Source organism: Drosophila bipectinata, chromosome XR, assembly GCF_030179905.1.
Source record: "Drosophila bipectinata strain 14024-0381.07 chromosome XR, DbipHiC1v2, whole genome shotgun sequence".
Lineage (NCBI taxonomy): Eukaryota > Metazoa > Arthropoda > Insecta > Diptera > Drosophilidae > Drosophila > Drosophila bipectinata.
Genome location: NC_091735.1, coordinates 13,043,883 through 13,065,785, shown reverse-complemented (window position 1 = coordinate 13,065,785; position 21,903 = coordinate 13,043,883). Strand labels below are relative to the sequence as shown.

General features: G+C 36.3%; 2 long non-coding RNA genes across 2 annotated transcripts; both read right to left on the bottom strand.

Moving 5' to 3' along the window:
* Window positions 1-208: 208 nt before the first annotated feature.
* Window positions 209-12,041, bottom strand: LOC138925524 (uncharacterized). The gene is made up of 3 exons (XR_011441753.1): window positions 11,796-12,041; window positions 11,207-11,737; window positions 209-341 (listed from the first exon to the last, which is right to left on the bottom strand). It is a non-coding gene; the product is annotated as an uncharacterized lncRNA (long non-coding RNA).
* On the bottom strand, window positions 5,735-8,748 carry LOC138925515 (uncharacterized). Its single transcript, XR_011441746.1, has 3 exons — window positions 8,709-8,748; window positions 5,998-6,147; window positions 5,735-5,837 (listed from the first exon to the last, which is right to left on the bottom strand). It is a non-coding gene; the product is annotated as an uncharacterized lncRNA (long non-coding RNA).
* Window positions 12,042-21,903: the final 9,862 nt, after the last annotated feature.

The following is a 21,903-nucleotide window of genomic DNA, read 5'->3' as shown; positions in this document are numbered from 1 at the left end:
TTTAGACCTCGTTTTTTAAGTTTTATCTTTAGGTTGTGTGTAAATTAGTTTTTTATTAAATGCAAGACGGCTTTTGCTTATTCCGCATCAGCAAGAATCAGTCCCAAGTTGTCGCAGAGGGCAGCTGGTTGAAAAGACAGTTTACTAGCGCCGGTGGGTCACTCGTTGGATGCCGTTGTTTGGTTTAGACATATACGCCGCCGCGCCACGCCGCCGCCGCCGCCGATTTTTGATTTGACGCGCCGCCGCCAAATTATGAAAATAACTGCGCGCCGCGGCGCGCCGCTGGTGCAACACCGGCGCAGAACCGGCGCGATTTTAAGATATTATTCTTCATAAAACTAAAAAAAAAAATAAATAAATCATAAAAATGGCCAAATACTCCATATAAAAAATGTATTAATCGTTGAGATTGTCTCATCCCCCATCTTCCTATGTCCCATCTCTAGAACAGATGTTTGGTGTAGTTTACATTTTAAAGCTGTGTTTTGTGTGTGCGTAAAAAAAGCAAAGTAAGTTTTAAAATACTATTACTAGTGTGAGGAACATATTAATTAAATATTCTCTCAACAAATAGATGGATCAGCCACTGAGTATATACACAATTAAACATAATTGTAACTTAAATCGAAAGAGCAAAGTTTGGGAGTTTTTTGGCGCATTACAATTGGATAATAAATGCATTGAAGTGGACAAGGTGTTCTGCCGACTATGTTTGGATGTGCAGAAAAAAGAAGACGAAAGAACAATCTTTTCATGGTAGTAATTAAGTTCCTTTTTTTAAGATTCAAGTAAGATCTTGTAAATTGTTTCAGTGCTAAAATTCAGTCGTATTCCACGAACTGTTCAACAGGAAATTTAATTCGGCACGTTAAAAACGAACACAACATTCGCGATATGGATTGTCCGAGTACTTCATTGGCTACACGTGGATCAATATCAAATTTTTTCAAAAAATCGACGCCAATTATATCTCCAAAAGATAGTAAGTGGGCGCTGGGACGAGAGCTAGCTTTGTGGATGGCTAGAGATTTGCTACCATTTCATATAATTTGTCAAAATGGACTTAAAGACTTTTTAACCAAATATAGAGTTGTGGCAACTGCTGCTGACATTCCACACTACAAAACGCTGTCAACAACTGCACTAGACGATGTGTATGAATGCATTTTACGAGCAGTTACACGGATAGTATCTGGACAAAAACATTTTGCCTTAACTTTCGACTTGTGGACAGATAACTATAGAAGAAGAAGTTATATAACGTTCACCTTCCATTTTCTGTCAACGAATTTTGAGATGAAGCATTTAACGCTGGAAACAAAATACTTGTCACACACGGCAAGTAACATTTTAACAGAGGTGGAAGAAGTTACTCAAATGTATAATTTGCAAATGGGATCTAATTATGTCGTAACCGATCAAGGCAGCAATATAAAAAAAAGCTATTAATTTGGGGTGTATAAAACACCACTTCTGCCTTGGACATGGACTACATAATTTGCTAAATGTAGATGGTTACAATTCAGAGCCGGAAATAAAAAGTTTAATTGTGAAGTGCAAAAATATTGTGAGTGCCTTACGATTTAAGACACATGTCTTGAGATGTCAAGCTGACGAACTACAAAATGAAGTTTTGTCAAATATCGACAATTTAAAAGAATTGCTGGCATCCGAAGATAATGAATGGTTGACTATGATGATGATTTTGGTCCGTTAGATGATGTTCCTTTGCAAACATACAAGAATATAAACAACCCTAATGACTTGCAAAGTAGTTTGGTGGACAAGAGAAATGTTTCTCTTAAGAACTCGGTCCCAACAAGGTGGCACAGCGTGTTATCAATGTTAGACAGTCTTGGGTGCCAAAGAGCCGCATTAAATAAGTTGCTCACAAGCAGCAATAAGACTCATTTAATGTTATTAGAAAATGAAGCGCAACTTTTATATAAATTATGCGACTTCTTAAAAAAATTTAAAGATGCAGTCACCGTTTTGTCTGGAGATTTGTATCCATCAATAAGTCTTGCGTTAGTGATAAGAACAGAAATCGTCTCAATATTGGAAGAACCTGAGAACAATGAGCCGCTTGCTTTGACTGTTATGAAAAGCAATATAAAAAATAGATTAGATTCAAGGTTCCCGATATCGGATATACTAGTCTGCGCATCCCTATTAGATCCACGATTCAGCTCACTTGATTGTGTGTTGGAGTATTGCGAGAAACAAAATTTAAAAAGAAACGATTTTTTGTTAAAAATGTTTAAAGAGCTTATTGGAGAAGTTGAACAAGATAGCGATCAGCAGCAAGAGTCTCATTCTGCAAGCAAAATCTTAAAGCTTGCTCAACGGCATTCGACAAATACCAAAAATAGCAATTTGGAAGCTGAATGCCATCTACTTTTAAGTTTGTCTTCATGCCAAGACGTATTAACATTTTGGAAGGAAAAGGCACCTGCAATGCCCTTACTTTCGAAGCTGGCACAAAAAGTATTATGTATTCCTGCAACGAGCACTCCAAGTGAGCGAGTGTTTTCTATTGCTGGTCTTACAATTACGCAGAAACGGTCGCAGCTCAGTCCTCACAACGTAAATAAAGTAATTTTCATACATGACAATTACGACACTTGCAAAGAAAGTTTAACTTAAATTTACAAATTGAAGAGATAAAAATGAACTGAATTGAAAACTAAATTTTAATTATGTATATGAAAAAGTATTAGCTTGTAAATCAAAAGCGTTTTTACGCAAACTGAATGAAACTTATTCAAGTCAAGGAAAAAGACTAATAATTTTATTTTTATTTGTTACTTAATTTTAATTTATTTTTATTTCATTTACTTATTAATTTTAATAAAGGCGTTATAGACTAAAATAATACAAAAATACTAATTTTATTTAATTTGAAAAAATTCTGTACGCCGCCGGCCGCCGACAAATTTGACGGCTCTACTCTTATTGAAGTAAAAAAAGCTACATAAGACGAGGGCGTATCTGTTGTAACCGAATGGGTTCTTAAGAACTGCCGTCCTCTTAAAATTATTGACGACTCTGGCATTAAACAGTTTGCATCATTATACCCTTGCAGAGGGTATTATAAATTTGTCCAAAAGTGTGCAACGCAGGGAAGGAGACATCTCCGACCCTATAAAGTATATATATTATCAGGATCACCTCCTGAGTTGATACACTAACCATACAGCATATAGACAACCCATTTCATACAACGAAAATGGACGCAAAAATTTCTTGCGACCAGTGTTGCCAATTTAGCTATTTCCCCACTAGATCTGGCGGTTTTCAAAAGCAAAATGCGGGATACATTGCAAACTAGCGGCTAGCGGGAATTATAGCTATTTTCTAAGAAAAATTGGCGTGATTTTAGCTATTTAATGGCATCTGACACCTTCATGTATTTTTAAACTTTGCGATGCCAAACTTTAATATTTTGCAGTATTTTTCCAATTGAATAATAAAAAACCATCGATATACCAAAGAAGCATACATTTTCATCGTTTTTTTACTATGTTAGCGAGGGTATCGAATTTTATACCATCACCAGCATGGTATTTCACAAAGTTTTAAGTGATCGAGAGTGAGAGTTGAAATGCCTAAGATATACAAACAAAAACCGCGTTTTGCCTGGATGCAAGATCCCATTTTTAAAGATTGGCTGACGTTAGATGCAGCTGACGAAGGGAAATGTTTTTGCAAATATTGCAAATCAAGCATTAATGCAAAACTTTCCGATTCACACGCTCACGCCAAAACGGCCAAGCAACGTCGTCTGCTTTTCCACAGACAAACAAAATACCGTTTGTCAAATCTGTCTGTGTGAAAACCTCCCAACAAGAGGCGGCATTGTCTTTATACATTGCCACTCATTCCTCCGTCAGCCCAATTGACCATTTGGGATTATTGTGCAGAACAAATTTTCAAGATGGTGCTGCTCTTAAGCTTCACAGGTCAAAGTGCACAAGCATTATAAAAAATATTTTGGCTCCAAACTTTAAAATTACTTTTTAAGTTACTTAGAAAGGACATCGGTGATGCCAAATACAGCTTGATGCTCGATGAGAGTACGGATATAAGCATTAGCAAGACACTTGGTAAGTTATAATGCTAATCATCTTAAAACACAATTAATCTAAATTACATTGTACACAGGTGTGGCAATAAACTATTTCAGTGCAACACGGAGTGTCATGGTATCCACTTTTTTATCCCTAGTTTCCCTCGAGGAGGGCGACTCCAAAACTATTGTAAAGAGCCTGTGCCAGGAACTAAGCGATAACCACTTAAATATTGCAAATTTGATTGGGATCAGAACGGACAACGCTAATGTAATGGTTGGTTCTAAACAAATGGAACTCAAAAAAATGGTTTCGTCCTTAATTTTAATTAAATGTGTGTGCCATTCTTTGCAATTGGCGGTCAAAACTGCCTGTAAGAATTTTTTACCCGAGGCCTTAGAGTTTCTTGTTTGTGAAACATTTAATTGGTTTTCCAAAAGCGCAAAAAGACAATCTGATTACAAAAAAGTGTATCAGCTTATTAATTCTGATGAGGTAAAACGACCTATATGTTTGTATCGTTCGACTTTAAAATAATTGTCTGTTGAGAACTAATTAACATGTGTTTATCTGTATTATGTGTAACGTGGTATTGTATTTTATGTTTATATATTTATTTTTTGTAAATCAATAACATGTATTTTTTGTTAGGATCCGCTCAAAATTCCTCGAGTTTGCGACACAAGGTGGCTATCAATTGAAGCAGCTGTTACCCGAATTCTCCAACAATGGATTGAGCTGAAACTTCACTTTAACATTGCTGCAACGAATGAAAAATGCTATAAGGCACAAACGTTGTACAAATTATTGAATGAAAACGCCAATCATTTGTATCTTCTGTTTTTGCAGCCAGTGTTAAGTCAAATGCAGCACATAAACAAAGTTTTTCAATCAAGCACGGCAGACTCCAGCAAATTGTTAAACGATATAGTATTTGCCATAAATTCACTTAAGAGCAAAATAATACCCTCTAATGTTGATGTTGACATTTTGAAAAACGATTTTGAACAATTTGTTAAGTACGATTGCTATCTAGGATATGCATTTGAGACTAAACTAAAGGAATATAAAAAAAATATCTCGGACGAAATTGAGAAACATATTCGTTCGAATTGTATTAAATTTATAATAGCACTTATTGGTGAGCTCAAGCAGAGGTATGGTTATAACGCAATTGTAATACTCTTTTCTTAAGTTTCGATTTTTTTTTAGACTGCCGGACAATTTTGAAATACTCAAACAAATTGATTTGTTTTCCGTCCAAAAGACATTATGTGCCAAAAAGGCTGAAATTGTGCATATCCTCGAGCACTTCAAGCTGGACCCGGATAATATTGAAGAAATTCTATTTCAATATAAGAACGTCCACCTTATAAAATGGACTAATGTAACGGATACCACACGCTTTTTGGCCGAAGTGTCTAATTTTGTAGATGCAGCAGGAAACAAAAGATTTTTGGCACTGGCATCATTTGCGCTAAGCCTACTGTCGTTGCCTTGGTCAAATGCAGAGGTGGAAAGGGTATTTAGCCAAATGAATAACGTCAAGACAAAACTTCGAAATAGAATGGCCATTCAAACATTGAATGCCATTCTACACATAAGGTATTTTATTTGTTCAACTAATATTTTATAATATTAATAACATTAATTATATTGATTGTAGATACGGATTACGCCGAGCAAACAAATGCTGTCACGATTATCAAGTGCCAGCAGAATGCCTTAACAAGATTGGAACGAATGAGTCGTATAAAAATTCAGCTGCAGAAGAAAAAACGATTCACGAACTTGATGAGCTTACGAAAATGCTAAATAACTAATAAAAATTTTGATTTTTAAATCTAGTGTTATTTTTAGCTATCTTAAATTTTGTTTGGTGGTTTCTAGCTATTTTCATTGGTTAGTTTAGCATTTTTATTACCTGAAGAGTTGGCAACACTGCTTGCGACAGGCCCCAGCAGGCCCCAGAGCGGATTTCTTACGCTCATCGTTCGTTCATCTTACGCTCATTCTCTCATTAAATATTTTCTGTTTCTCAGTCTCTAAACGGAGCGCGATTAAGAAGGTTGGCCTGCGCTTCGGTTGATCTTTGTATGTATGCGTGTCACACATTCACATACACGGATGTACATATGTGTGCGTGCTATTTCGTTTCGAAGCCAGCGCACAACATTTTGATTTTTCTTACTTTTCAGTCTTGGTACCCTAACAAAATTCGGGTATTCGTTATTTGATGAAATGACGAAAGAAATTATATTATTTTTTATATTATATTTTTTATTATTTCAGCATACATTTTTAATTTATTTATGAATAAGATTAAATGTTAGTAGTAAAATGTTTTCTGTATATACATATGTATATTTTTACGAATCATTAAAAATCAATATACTGAGAAAGTGTCCGAGTATATTTCAGTCGGAGTCACTTAAAACGTCGATTACTTTTAAGTTTTTGTTGTTCTGCAAGAGGCTTGTGCATGCCTACTCTAACGATGGAATGATTTTTAGGGGAGGGTGAAGACACGAAAACAGCTGTTGGACTTGTTTACCTTTTTTGCTTAAAATTTTTCAGGCATTTGTTATTTTTTTGGTTTATTGTGAGATCGAAATTATTGTCGTTAATTTAAGAATTTCCTTCAATATTTTGGTTCTTTAAAAAAGTCGCCGCTCGTTACGCTCGAGTAGGTAACGCTAGGTGTAGGAATTTTTAGTTAGGAAATTTTATGGGACCGGACAGCAATAAAAATATTAAAAAATTTTTTTTTTTTCGGACACTGCCTATGAATTTTTTTTTTATTGAATAAATGTATGATTCCATTCTACATATTTATATATTTATACCCTTGCAGAGGGTATTATAATTTTGGTCAAAAGTGTGCAACGCAGTAAAGGAGACATCTCCGACCCTATAAAGTATATGTCAAATCATGATCGTTTTTGTTGTTGTCTTCCATTGCGGCGCAACGAGTTTCAGCCTTGTACACACTTCAAGTTCTGGTACGCAACTGCCTGCATCTAATTCTCTACCTCCTGTGCATACTACCGAACCTCGATCGGCGACAGCGACACAACGCTACAACGATACTTTTTTAAGGGGAGGGTAAGGTATTAAAATTTTTTTTTATTTTTATACCCTTGCAGAGGGTATTATAATTTTGTCCAAAAGTGTGCAACGCAGTGAAGGAGACATCTCCGACCCTATAAAGTATATATATTCTTGATCAGGATCACCTCCTGAGTTGATATGAGCATGTCCGTCTGTCCGTCTGTCTGTTTCTACGCAAACTAGTCTCTCAGTTCTAAAGCTATCGTCTTGAAACTTTGCACACACCATTCTTTCCTTTGCACGCAGTATATAAGTCGGAACGGCCCGGATCGGCCGACTATATCCTGTAGTTGCCATATAACTGATTGATCGGAAATGGTATAACTTTGGTGTTTTTAGAGTTAGAGAGTTCAAATTTGACATGAGAGCTATTTTTGGCAAAATAATACGACATGCCAAATTTCATAAGGATCGGCCGACTATATCCTATAGCTGCCATATAACTCAACGATCGGAAATGACCCAACTTTCGTGTTTTTGAAGATAGAAAGCTGGAATTTAGTACAGACTCTATTTTTGGTTAGTTGATCCAACCTACCAAATTTCATTAGGATCGGCCGACTATATCCTATAGCTGCCATATAACTGAACGATCGGAAATGACCCAACTTTTGTGTTTTTGAAGATAGAAAGCTGGAACTTGGTACAGATTATATTTTAAACCATCCTACCAAATTTCATAAGGATCGGCCAACTATATCCGATGTTTGCGATATATATCCGGTTTTAGCTGCAAAGGTATATAAACTTCGGCTCCGCCCGAAGTTAGCTTTCCTTTCTTGTTTTAGATTTTTTATTGTAATTAATTGGTTTTATTATGATGTAATCATAAGGATCGGCCAACTATATCCGATGTTTGCGATATATATCCGGTTTTAACTGCAAGGGTATATAAACTTCGGCTCCGCCCGAAGTTAGCTTTCCTTTCTTGTTTTAATTGATGTTTACAACAAATTGTAGCAAAGAAAATTATTGGAATATATTGGTTACATTGATTACATTAAAGTTGACGAAAATAAGAAAATAGCTTCACATTAACAAAATTTCAATTTAAAAAAATTCATTAAAACAGACTGAAAAAAGTCAAAGTAAAGATTTGTGTCTGCTCACTCCCCTAAAAGTCATCCATCGGTAGGGTATGCAAGCACAGTTCTCATGCAGAACAACAAAAACTTAAAAGCAGTTGGCGTTTTAAGTGATGTCGACTGAAATATACCCTACTCCGATCTCAGTATATTGTTTTTAATGATTCGTAAAAATATGTACATATATACAAAACATTTTACTACTAACACCTAATCTTATTTCTAAATAAATGTATAATGTATGCTGAAATATTAAAAAATATAACACAACAATATAATATTATTTCTTTCGTTTTTTCACCAAATAACGAATACCCGCATTTTGATAGGGTAGACAGCCTGAAAAGTTAGAAAAATCGAAATTTTGTGCGCTGGCTTCGAAACGAAATCGCACGCACACATGCCCCCGTGTATGTGAATTGGTGACACGCATCCATACAAGGATCAACCGAAGCGCAGGCCAACCTTCTTCATCGAGCTCCGTACCGAGACTGAGAAACATAACAGTGTGACCGCGCCGGACAGATCGAAATATACCATATTTCCTTCAAAAATGTACTAAAATATACAATTTCATATTTCAAAATATACCACTAAAATACCATAAAAAAAGTCCATTAAAACGCCTGAATATTTGAATTTCGTATACAATTATGTTTTAAAAAAGTGGAGTATCATTTATTTAAAGTGGAGTATCATGTATTTATTTAATGCTGTAACAAATTAAGTTCTAAGTTTCATTTCACATTTCAATTCAATCAGTTCTTTGTTTCAAATTCTTAAATTTATCAATTTCCTTAAAAGTAATTTAATTATCATGTACTTATTGAATATTTTAATAAAAGATTTAACAATTCTTTGTTTCAAATTCTTAAATTTATCAATTTCCTTAAAATTAATTTGATTATCATGTACTTTTTTAATATTTTTATAAAAGATTTAACATAAAATAACAAAAAAAAGAACATTATAAGTCTTTCATTTTCTTTTCTTAAATTTGATTCTTCATCAGAGCTATTGCAATCACCGACATCTCGATTTATCATTTTTAAATCAGGCTTAAAATTATTGCATCCGTTTTCGCACAATGCTTGTTTAATGTGTAATGTATGTCTGACACATGTTCATTTTTAAACCGGTTTCGAATTTTGGTTTTTGTCAAATTTTTTTGAGAAAATATGCGTTCGCAAGACGCATTTGACACTGGCAAAATTAACATTGATTGCGCAAACTTCGATATATTTGAATATTTGAAACAATTGCTTATATCTCTAATTTGGCCCAATTCATACCAGAATGTATCGCAATGTAGACTTTTATCTACAAGATTTTTTACAATGTCGTCTGTTTTCATGGTACGATACTCATTGTCTAGCACCTGTGCATCATTAACAAACTCAGAAAAACGTTCGTACAACTTTAGCAATGAGTTTTTATACCCTTGCAGAGGGTATTATAATTTTGTCCAAAAGTGTGCAACGCAGTGAAGGAGACATCTCCGACCCTATAAAGTATATATATTCTTGATCAGGATCACCTCCTGAGTTGATATGAGCATGTCCGTCTGTCCGTCTGTCCGTCTGTCTGTCCGTCTGTCTGTCCGTCTGTCTGTCCGTCTGTCTGTCCGTCTGTCTGTTTCTACGCGAACTAGTCTCTCAGTTTTAAAGCTATCGTCTTGAAACTTTGCACACACCCTTCTTTCCTTTGCACGCAGTATATAAGTCGGAACGGCCCGGATCGGCTGACTATATCCTATAGCTGCCATATAACTGATTGATCGGAAATGGTATAACTTTTGTGTTTTTAGAGTTAGAGAGTTCAAATTTGACATGAGAGCTATTTTTGGCAAAACATTACGTCATGCCAAATTTCATAAGGATCGGCCGCCTATATCTTATAGCTGCCATATAACTGAACGATCGGAAATAACCCAACTTTCGTGTTTTTGAAGATAGAAAGCTGGAATTTGGTACAGATTATATTTTTGGTCAGTTAATCTGACCTACGAAATTTCATTAGGATCGGCCGACTATATCCTATAGCTGCCATATAACTGAACGATCGGAAATGGTATTTGGTAGAAACATCAACTTTCGTATTTTTGAAGATAGAAGTTTGGGACTTTTTTTAGATTTTTTATTGTAATTAATTGGTTTTATTATGATAAATCATAATCATAAGGATCGGCCAACTATATCCGATGTTTGCGATATATATCCGGTTTTAACTGCAAGGGTATATAAACTTCGGCTCCGTCCGAAGTTAGCTTTCCTTTCTTGTTATTATTATTATTGATATCTTTGGGATCTAAAAAACTAAGCATATTAAGAAACGTATCTTGTAACGGCAATATTTTTTTAATTTGAACGCATAATTCAATTAAAAATAATTGACTACGTTTTAAAAAATTTCATTTGTCTTCTTTGGCTAAACTATTATTTGTAAGTTCAGTCGCCACCTTTACTCCAAGATACATTTCTTTTAATTGAAGGAAATGCAGAGAGTTTTTGTTGGATCTATTGCGTTTATATCCGTATTGCTAAGATAGCACTGCTTAATATAACAAGCTAAAATATTTTTAAAAAATTCAGCCATTTTTTTATAAAAATAGTGGACAACGCTTGAAAGAATGCGACGAGGGCACTGTTCTAATATGCGTGACACACACGAATGGAAAGAAAACCAACGTAGTTCATAATGATTGAGAATGTTGTGTGCTGGAGAATTGAAAAAATGTTTGAAATTCTTTAAATTTCTGTCAACGCTTTGAACTTTTAGAAAAATAGTTATAAACTTCTTTGATAGTTTGTTCCAAGTTGCGAGGAAGTTGTTTGCAAGCATAACTAGATGCAAGAGCAGACGAATGGCAAACGCATTTGACAAAAAAATATGATTTGTTCGCAGCTCTTATTTTAGACATAACGCTATTCCGCTCACCATACATCACGTTTGTGGTATCTGCAGCAAATCCAATTATGTTGTTTATGTCGAATCCATTGGTTTGTAATCCGTCATTTAGTGCCGCAAAAACATCGTCTGCTTTTTCCCCTTTTAAATCGATTGTAAACAAAAATTTGGTTTGAGCAGCTTTGTCAAAGAACATGACAGCACACGCCAACACCTTTGTGCACGCAACATCCGTTGATTCGTCTATTATAACAGAAAACACAGGCCTTCCAGCAGCAGAAACGCACCGTCTCATGTTTTAAATCAAATTTTCCTTCATTACAGGCGCCAGAACGTTGTACGCCAACGAAGCAGTTTTTGTGCGTTTGCAGTTAAACGCTTGTGCAATGGCGCTGTCAGGAAAGGCGTTTTCACAACACGTTTCACGTTCACAACATCACTTAAGTGATCCATGGCGCGCATGGGAATGTTGTGCTCAGCGACCGCTGCAGTAAACATTAATTCTGCCTTCTTCACGGAGGCAGAAAGTGTGTTGCCTGAGCCTTTGAAAAACGCATCAATCTAAAAAAATATAATATTAGTTAATAGTGATAAATAAAAAAGCATATAAGAAGATCACCTTTGACTTTGAACAGAAGAATTTGATTTTCTCCAAGTGTTTCTGTATAGCCGCGTGTTGTTTGATAGACGCCAGTCTGCTCATTATTACACAATTTCATGCCTTACAATAGGCATTCATTTTATTGACGCTCCTGCATAGCCATTTGGTGTGTTCCGGGATGGTCTCCCACTCATCGCGATACTGTTGTTTGCTCATTTCTCTTCAAGATCATTTGCAATATGAAAAATGCAATCTTCAAAGTTGTCAAGCATTTGTAAAAGTGTGGCTAAACAGATAATACCATAAAATCGAGCAAATACTATTATATACCAATATACCAAAAATATACAAATATGCCAAATCTGAGCTGATTATTTACCGAAAAGTATATAAAATACCATATTCGGTCACGCTGAAACAGAAAGCATTTAATGAGAGTATGAGCGTGAGATGAACGAACGATGAGCGTAAGAAAGAGAGTAAAAATTCGCTCTGGGGCCTGCTGGGGCCTGTCGCAAGAAATTTTTGCGTCCATTTTCGTTGTATGAAATGGGTTGTCTATATGAGTGAGACCTATACAGTCGCACTCACTCATTCATTAATTTTCGCCTCAGCATTCTATCTCACTCAATTCATTTTCGAGGTTGTGCATTTGAATGTCGTTTTTTGGCTATTTATTTTGTTGTTGTTGTCAATTGCTGCTCTAGGTTCCCTTTATAAGGATATAGGACAATATTAGCAATATCCTTAAAGGATAAAAACGTGCTAGTCATGCTTGTTCTATGTTGATTGGAAGTGATTGATTTATTCATTTAAAAATAGCAACAATAATCATTATTTACGGTCCCTGAAAAAAATGGATACATATATGTTTAAACATTTTATATATTTGAAAAATATTGTTTTTATTAATTACCTTCCAATACGTAAGAGGATCCAGAGAGCTAGAGCTAGGCTTCTCTGTGTACTGCCTAAGTGGTAAGATTGAGTCCACCCTCTTGTTTTAGTTTGACATTTTTCTTTAACGTACCCAATTAGAGACAATCCGTCGACCTCTCTTTGTGATTGTTCTTCTGGCTTTACTTCGATTTTAGGAGAAATTGTTAGCTCATCCTCTAACGCCTTCATGGCCTCCGCGGCGTTGAAAGGACTTCTAAAGGCCTCCTTCTTAAATCTCGGATGTACCGTCCTTGTCTCGAACTGAAACAATCGAGCTACAACTCCTTTCTTTAATAATTCACAGACTTCAAGTCCTTCTTTGGTTTGCAATTCGGTTGTAATTTTTTCTAGGTTTAAGTACAATCTGCACGCCACCGGCATTATTAAAGAAATTGTCACCTTTGTATCGCCAGAGACATAATGCGTCGCATCGTCAAAAATTTTTAAAAGCTCGCAAATGTCAGTCAGCAGGTTTATTTCATCTGCATTTAACATCTGCTCCGACTTCGGAGTATTTAACAGAACTGAGCTGATTTCATTTTTCAGTTGCTAAAATCTTTTCAGCATATTGAACCGCCATTCCAGCGGGTAGGCACTTCTTGAATTAGGCTAAATGAATTATCACCTTGAGCCGTCTTTAATTTGGCATAAGCAGAGGCGCCACTATTAAAATACGTGACAATTTTTTTTTTTTTTTTTTTTCGCGGTCTTTTAGAATTTGGAAATGGCTTGTGCGTAAATAAGAGCATCAGCTAGCATTCCTGTATTCATCATAAAGCTTAGAGGCCCGGACGACCGAGGGGCGCTCCAGAAACGATTTGTTAGTACATATTAAGCTATTTGAAATTTGTTAAGCTAAGAGGAGTTAGTAAGGAAATTTAAAATTCTATATTTTAAATTAGAGGGACAGGAAAGAGATGTAATAGAGTAGAGACTATTGTAGTTCAAACATAATACCCTAAAAGGGTCATGCAGTGCATATGTCGAACTACAACGGCTAAGGAACAGAGGACTAAAGTTTCCAGCCCCTCTATTAGGAATGTTAAAATTTAAGCGTGTTAGTAAATGCTGGCTATCTACATCCCCGTTAATAAGGTTATGCACAAAAACTACACCGAGCATTGTCCTACGATTTTTTAAGCTAGGTAAGTTTATAAGTAAAAGTCTGCTACTGTAGGATGGAAGCTGAAGATTTGCATCCCAGTATAGACCTCTAAGTGCAAATGTTAAAAAGTTCTTTTGTACGGATTCTATGCGGACCTTATGTACTCCATATTGGGGACTCCAGATACATGAACCGTACTCTAGTATAGGACGGACCAAGGAAATAAATAATGTTTTGGTTATGTAGGGGTCATTAAATTCTTTTGACCACCTTTTGATAAAACCAAGGACTCCTTTAGCCTTATTAACCATTAAGAAAATATGGTCGGCAAATTTAAGTTTGATGTCTAATAGGATGCCGAGATCATTAACCTGAGTTAATTTTTCTAAGGCAATCCCATTAATAGAATAAGTAGCTTGCAGAGGGCAAGAACGATAAAAAGACATATGTTTGCATTTAGATCCATTAAGTATTAGATCATTAGCTTAACACCATTTTTGAAAGTTATCAAGGTCAGACTGAAGACTGCATTGGGCAGAGATGGATTTGTACTGAAGACAAAGCTTTACATCATCTGCATACATAAGAACTAGAGAGTTCGTTAAAGCAGGGGGCAAGTCGTTTATAAAAAGCGTAAATAATAACGGGCTAAGATGACTTCCTTGAGGGACGCCGGATGTAGCACGGACCAGACGGGACTGTATGTTTTTAAATAAGACTCTTTGTGTCCTTCCATCTAGGTAGCTGGGGATCCACGTTAAGAGGTCTTTAGGAAAACCCAGCATATTCAGTTTACTCAACAAGAGTGAGTGATTAACTGAATCAAATGCTTTGCTGAAGTCTGTGTAAATTACATCGGTTTGATATCCCTTACAAAAGCCATCTATGACAAAGAATGTCAACTCCAATAAGTTTGTGGTGGTGGAGCGACGCTTAATAAAGCCATGCTGACAGGGAGAGAGCATAGGTGTTGCAAGTGAGGGGTAATTAATTTTTCAAATAACTTTGGAATTGCCGACAACTTAGAGATGCCTCTGTAGTTGGCAGCCTCGGACTTTTTCCCTTTTTTATGTAGGGGAATTATAAATGATTCCTTCCACTTAAGGGGAAAAATCGAGGTTTTCAAAGATAAGTTGAAAAGTCTTAGAAGAGGTTTGCACAGAGCCCTGGCACAGTATTTTAGCACACAGCCTGGTACTCCGTCGGGGCCTGGCGAATAAATGGGTTTTACCCTTAAAAGACCAGATAATAAGTTGTTCTCAGAAAATAACGGACAGAAAATAAGATTTGCTGCTTGAATGTTATATGCGTAAGGCTGATCAGTCAATTTAGGAGGGGAGTAAGTTGTTTTAAAAAATTCTGCGAATAGATCGGCAATGGCCTGATCCGAAGTCGCAGAGGAATTTTCAAACGTAAGCAGGGGTGAAAAAGATACGTGTTTACGCTTAGTGTTTACAAAATTATAAAACTGCTTTGGATCCTGAGTAAATTGAATCTGGCAGCGGTCAATATAATTCATATAACATTCTGCGTTATGCACGGTAAAATTCGACCGAGCTAGTAGGTATCTTGAGAATTCAACACTACTGCAGGTTTTTTTATATTTAAGTAAAAGCCTATTTTTTTTATTTTTTAGGTTAGTGAGGCACCTTGTAAACCAAGGAGGATTTGTTGAAGCGGACGGATATTTCCAAGGCACACATGAGTCAAAAAATGTATTTAAAGTAAAACAAAATTTTTCTAAAGTGACATTAAGATCAGTGCACGCCAGAATATCAGACCAGTCAAATGTATCGATAAGGCTATTAAGTTTCTGAAAATCAACTTTACGGAAACAGCGAATCTTATTTACCACGCTCGGAGACATCTGATCAATACCAGGAGTGGTTTCGTTTGAGACCTCCAGCGTGGGGTGATATAGATCCTCTGGGGTTGAAAGGGGAAAAGCTCTGGAGAGAGCAGTACCATCAGGATCAGATACAAAACATAAGTCTAAAAGCCGACCTAGCGAATTTCTAACATGATTGATCTGACCTAGGGACATGTCAAACATGCCCGCGGTGAAGTCATGGTAAGTTATTAGTGACAAAGATGGTGAGTTATCGACGTTGGACCACTTTAATTCTGGGATATTAAAGTCGCCCACCGCTACGAGTTGGTCACGATCCGTCATAAGATTAGAGACGTATCGAATAGCGGACAAATGCTGCCAATATGTGGGCGGTTCAGACATAGGCGGTATATATGAACATGTAATGTATAAAGATTTCACGGACATAGTGATTTTAACGCAAATAAATTCAATGTCACCAAACTCTTGGGATTTCACCTCTTCAGAAGCTAAAGTAGAGTCTACGGAAATGAAGACTCTACCTCCTCTTCGCTGAGATCGATCCCGTCTAAAAGTGGTGTACTTACTTGGAAAAACTTCGGAGCTAAAGATCTCCGGACTTAACCAAGTTTCTGTAAATGCTATTATATGGGATGCAAAGAAAGAACTATCAAAATATAGCTTGGGGAGTTTGCTACGTAGCCCCCTAGTATTCTGATAGGTAAGACTTAGTGAGGAAACTAGTTTTTTGGGTTAGTGGCCAGAGAAGAGGTGGAGGGTTGGTCAGTGGTTCCGATATTGGGAAGTCTCACTCTCACCGGTTTTTTATCTTTTTTCTTTACGGAACTAGGCTGATGTTCTTGGACGAAAAGATTCTCTGGCCAAAAACTGGGAGAACAAATCGTCTTGAACATCAGCGCGGGCACACGAATCTTGAAAGAAGACGTGCGCCTTGTATAACTATATTTAAATTTAGTTATGTCCTCCACCTTTATATCGGCTTTAGTTTTGGCTTTGATGTAAGCCTTGATATCAATCTCTGAAGTATCAGGGGCAAGCCGAGAAACAAATATATGTTTCGATGGAGGAATCACCTGTAAGGGTTTTGGTGTCGCAGGTACGAGAACTGCAGCATCAGTCGGTCCCGGTGGTCCGGACTGTGGAATACCCTTTTGGGTGACTCTAACGGGGGTTTCGTTCCCTAGGACCTGTGGCATCACTTGAAGGGATGCCATGGCGGACATATCAGACAATTGCTCATTATCCCTGAGAAATTCTGACGAATTTTTCTCAGTTCTAGCCCTTGGGGTGGCCAGAGATATAAGCGGCTGCATTAATGTCGGCTGAGCAGGCTGAGGCGGATCAGAAACAGCGGATTTCTTACGCTTAGGGGACTCATTTAGCAGCTGAAGGCCACTAAATTGAGTGTCAAGCGCACAGAGCTGGTCATTGATTTTACGAAAACTAGTGATCAGCTCTTTACATCCATTTTTGGTCTGTCTTATGAACGACCTCATTTCGCCTTGCACAGCACGACAATTTTCACAACAATAATGTATCCCAGACCTACGGGAAATGGCATCCGAAACTGATGCAGTGAAACCGGCACACTTGGCGTGCACGACGTTTTCACATAACCAGCAATGGATGCTAGGCTGGGATGTGGAAATTGTCTTGTTACAAGACTTAATGGCACAGACCAGTTTAAATTCCATTTAATTTATTTTTTTTTTTTATTTAATAAAACAAAAATTAATATTTAAAAAGTTAAAAAACACAATACCTTGAACCACTGTGCCAAATAGGAAGCCTAAGCGAGAGCTTTGAATAGTGCAAAAGAGAAATGCAGAAGTAGAGATAAGCCGGGGAAGACGCAGAGCTGAGCTATGCTTGGAATAGCTATGCTCGTGAAGCGATACGGTTTAGGCTTTAAGATTGTTAAGATTCACAAGATTTAATTCACAAAGTATGTAAACACCGGTTTACCAATATTTGTCATAAACGCAGTGCGCACAAAAAAAACACGACCGTTCGCTTGAAAGAAAGAGAGGGAAGTGACTTGACATTGCACTTACCAAGTGCCGACTTGACAAGCGATAAGGACAAAACATCTTGTACAACAAGATTTAGGGTATGAGCGAAACATCCCAAATGACGCTTCTTAAGAAGTTTGCACGCATTTAACATCATAGCTGCGTTGTCCGTGACTATAGCAACCACTTTGTTAAAAATATGCCATTCATTCAACGCGAGCTCCAAAGTGTGTGCAATATTTTGCCCGGTGTGAATATGTTCATAGACAAGAGGCATGGTTGACAAAACCACCGACTTCAGCTCAAAATCACTAATGAAGTGGCAGGCTATTGTCAAATAATTAGTGTTCGCTTTTGATGTCCATCCGTCAGTCGTGATTGCACAATATTCTATCCTGCATAAGATATCTTGAAGTATTGCGATCATACTTAAATGCATGTTTTTTAGATAGATATCGCGAATCTGGTACCGACTTGGTACTTTGTATTTGGGATCAACAATTTTGAGGAGGTTGATTAAACCCTCGTTTTCAACAATTGAAATGGGCTGAACGTCCATGGCGAACATTTTTTCCACTGCCATATCGATGCTATGTTTACGTCTTGGCGCTCTCAAAGTACGCAAATAGTTTAGGTACGGGAATTTCTGAAGATTTGTGCTCCGGGTGCTTCCTCGTCAGATGGTCTTTCAAATTAGACGTATTTCCGCTGGTACGATACGACTTTGAACATATGTACATATTGCACCTAGCAGTCCCATCTGTACCACGTGTGAAGAACGTCCTCACCTCGGACTAGAGCTGGAAAATCATCGATGTTCACCTACATCGATGTTTCGATGTTTTTCAGAAAAAAACATCGATGTATCGCGATACATCGAACTTTCTTAGGGTGCACTTAAAAAAATTTTTCTCACACCATGATATGGTTAAAATTAAAATATATTATATAAATATTATATATAGATATTAAAATATATTTATTTATTAAAAATAAATTAATAGAAGGTGTAATTTATTTATAAAAACGTACGCTTTGTGTGAGATCCATAGTTTTCTTTAATAATATTTCAAAATTCAAAATGACTCTTAAATACTACTCTTATATTAAAAATGAAACTTAAAGCTAGTCTTTCATAGAACGCAAAACTTAAAATGAAAAAACAATTGAAACGGAAATAAAAAACAGCTACGAGTTCTACTCAACAAAAAAAAAGCGAAAAAAGAAAATTAAAACTAAATCCAGTCATTTTTGTTTAGAAACAAAATCATGTTAACATTCTTTTGTTTTAGCGAGCTTCGCTTCTCGCTTACGAGAAGTCCTGCTTTGCTGAACATTCTCTCACTTTCTGTGGAAGTGGCCGGTACGCAAAAGTATTTAAAAATGCACTTTTTAAATGCATTGTCTGTTGATATCTGTAGAAAGAAGAAATTGGATGTTTAAGTTAGTTACAAACTAAATTGTTAATTTTTTGTACCTTCCAGTAATCTAAAAGATTTTGAGCAGGCTCCAAATTAATAGCATTTAAGTAATGCCGCAATGCTAATATTGAATCCACGCAAGGGCTTTGGACTTTGTGCGATTTGCTTGATTGTAAAAAGCTAAATAAAGCGGTGGTTTCTGCAGCTGGTTCTGGTGTTGGCAAGCTAGAACATGTTGGAGACTTTGTTAGAGCGTTGGTGTGGGTCAGTTCCTCCTCCAAAGATTTCACCGCTTGGGAGGAGTTGAACGAATTCCAAAATCTTTCCTTCTTGAAACGAGGGTCAAAAATTGTGGTCATTCTTGATACTGATCGACTTTCAAAGGGGACCAATCTTCTATTGACCCCTTGAAGTAGATTTTCACAGGCATCTTGACCCACCTTAGTCTGGAGCTTTGATTTAAGAGCCGTTAGGTTGTGCAAAATCCCACAAACCACAGGAATCACCGACGACACAGTTACTGACGAACTTGACGATGTGTGTACTGTCGCATGCTCAAACGGTGATAGAATGGCCTTTAAATCTTCTAGAATGGATACTTCATCCGCCGTAAGCGGCATTAACCCTTTGGGCGTGTTGAGGAGCACACTTGCGATGGCAACCTTTGTTAAAAGTATCCTCTCTACCATATAGAAGACGCTGTTCTACCTTGTGGGACATTCCTGTTTTAAACTATATGGACGTTCGGACTCCTGGGCCTCTCTCAACTTGGCATACGCAATTGTACTACTTTTAAAAAAAGATACAATTCGCTTACATTTGTCCAGAATGGGTCCTGGACGGTCAAATTAATTAAATGGGCAAATCATGGAATATGTCTAATTTGCAGTATCTCACATGCTTTTAACATATTTCTGGCGTTATCTGTGACCATAGCTGTAACCTTTTCAACAACTTTCCATTCCTCGAGAACTTTGCGAATACTGTTTGAAATGTTTTCCGTTGACAAAACAGCATTTCGTAGTTCAAAATCAACTGTAATAAAATAACGTGTCACAGTGATGTAGCACTCGTTGGCCCTTGCCGTGCAACAATCCGAAGTTATTGCACTGTGCTCTACTTTTTCTAAAAAGGCAGACAACTTTGCCTTCTTTTCTTTGAATGCATTTTCCAAATGAACGTTCCTTAAGGGGTTATATACAGTTGTACCCCGAAAAAATATGGATTTTTATCGATTTTTTTTTGGAACCATAGAAAATATTTATGAAAAATGTTTTACTGACGTTGTTTAGTACATGTTTCTGGGTACTTAATTAAATTTTTTCATAAAAAAATATTACATAATAAAAATGTTATAGCCGAATTCCCGGATCATCTTTTTTCGATGCTGTCTTGCGGTGGACATGATGCACAGTGGTCCAGCCCGTAGGCCAAAAATAAAAAAACCAAAGTCCAAATTTTGACTTTAAATGTACCAATTCTTATTTATAATTGGTCTTGCTATTTGAATATATTCATCTTTTTGTTTTAATCTGTCTGTGCGCTTCAAGAATAGCATCGAAAGTGATAGCATGATATTCATTGTGTATTGCAGCGTAAGCAACGTGCAAGTGAAGCTCTCCGCAAAAAGCTTATTAAACATTTTTAAAACAAGTGTTTGTGCCAAGGAAGTTATTAATATTTTAAAGAAAGGTATTAACTTTCTTTTTACAATAAAAAGTATATGTAGTATTGGTTGTGTTTTGTGTAAATCATTGTTGTATGTAGTACATAATTGTGAACGTTCTTAGTTGTCTTTTCTGTGTTTGGTTAGAGTTTTAGTTGTGATGGCACTCATTGGCATTCACAAATCTTTATGTATAATATTCTTAAGCATTTTAAGAATATAAGAAAGTTTAGTTCAAGTGCCGTAAGGTGCCGTGCGGCTTACAAATTACAAAAAGGTAACCTAACCTCAATTTAAAAAAACCGGATATATATCGCAAGAATCAGATATAGTTCGCCGATCCTTATGAAAATATCATAATTGAACCAATCTATTACAATCCAAACCTTAAAAAAAAGTCCCAAACTTCTATCTTCAAGAACACAGAAGTTGGTATTTCTACCAAAACCATTTCCGATCATTCAGTTATATGACAGCTATAAGATATAGTCGGCCGATCCCTATGAAATTTGGTAGGTTGGATCAACTGATCAAAAATAGAATCTGTACGAAGTTTCAACTATCTTAAAAAGCACAAAAGTTGGGTCATTTCCGATCAAACATTTATATGACAGCTATAAAATATAGTCGGCTGATCCTTGTGAATTTGGTAGGTCGTATTATTTTGTTAAATATAGCACTCGTACAAAAACTGAACTTTCTAACTGTAAAAACACCAAAGTTATAGCATTTTCGATCAATCAGTTATATGACAGCTATATGATATAGTTTGCCGATCTGGCTGATTTTAACATATTATTTTAGAATAAAAATATAAATATTTTGTGCCAAGTTTCCAGTCCCTACCTCAACTAGAAGTATTTTTGGCCGCTCTCCCCATACAAGCCGGACCACTGTGTGATGTCCCGAAAACGGTTCATGTGAAATCCAAAATTCAAAAAAATTTAGTTAGTATATTGTATAGTCTAGTCCGTGAACGAAGAATTTTTAAAAATTTTGATTAACAAAAAAATGGCGACGTTTTTAACAAAAAATGTATTTTTTCAAGGTGTAAGATTTTCAATTGTTATGCTTTAAAAAAGGAGTTTTAAAAAAATCATAATAAATAAGTGGTCAAAATTTGGTGTTGAT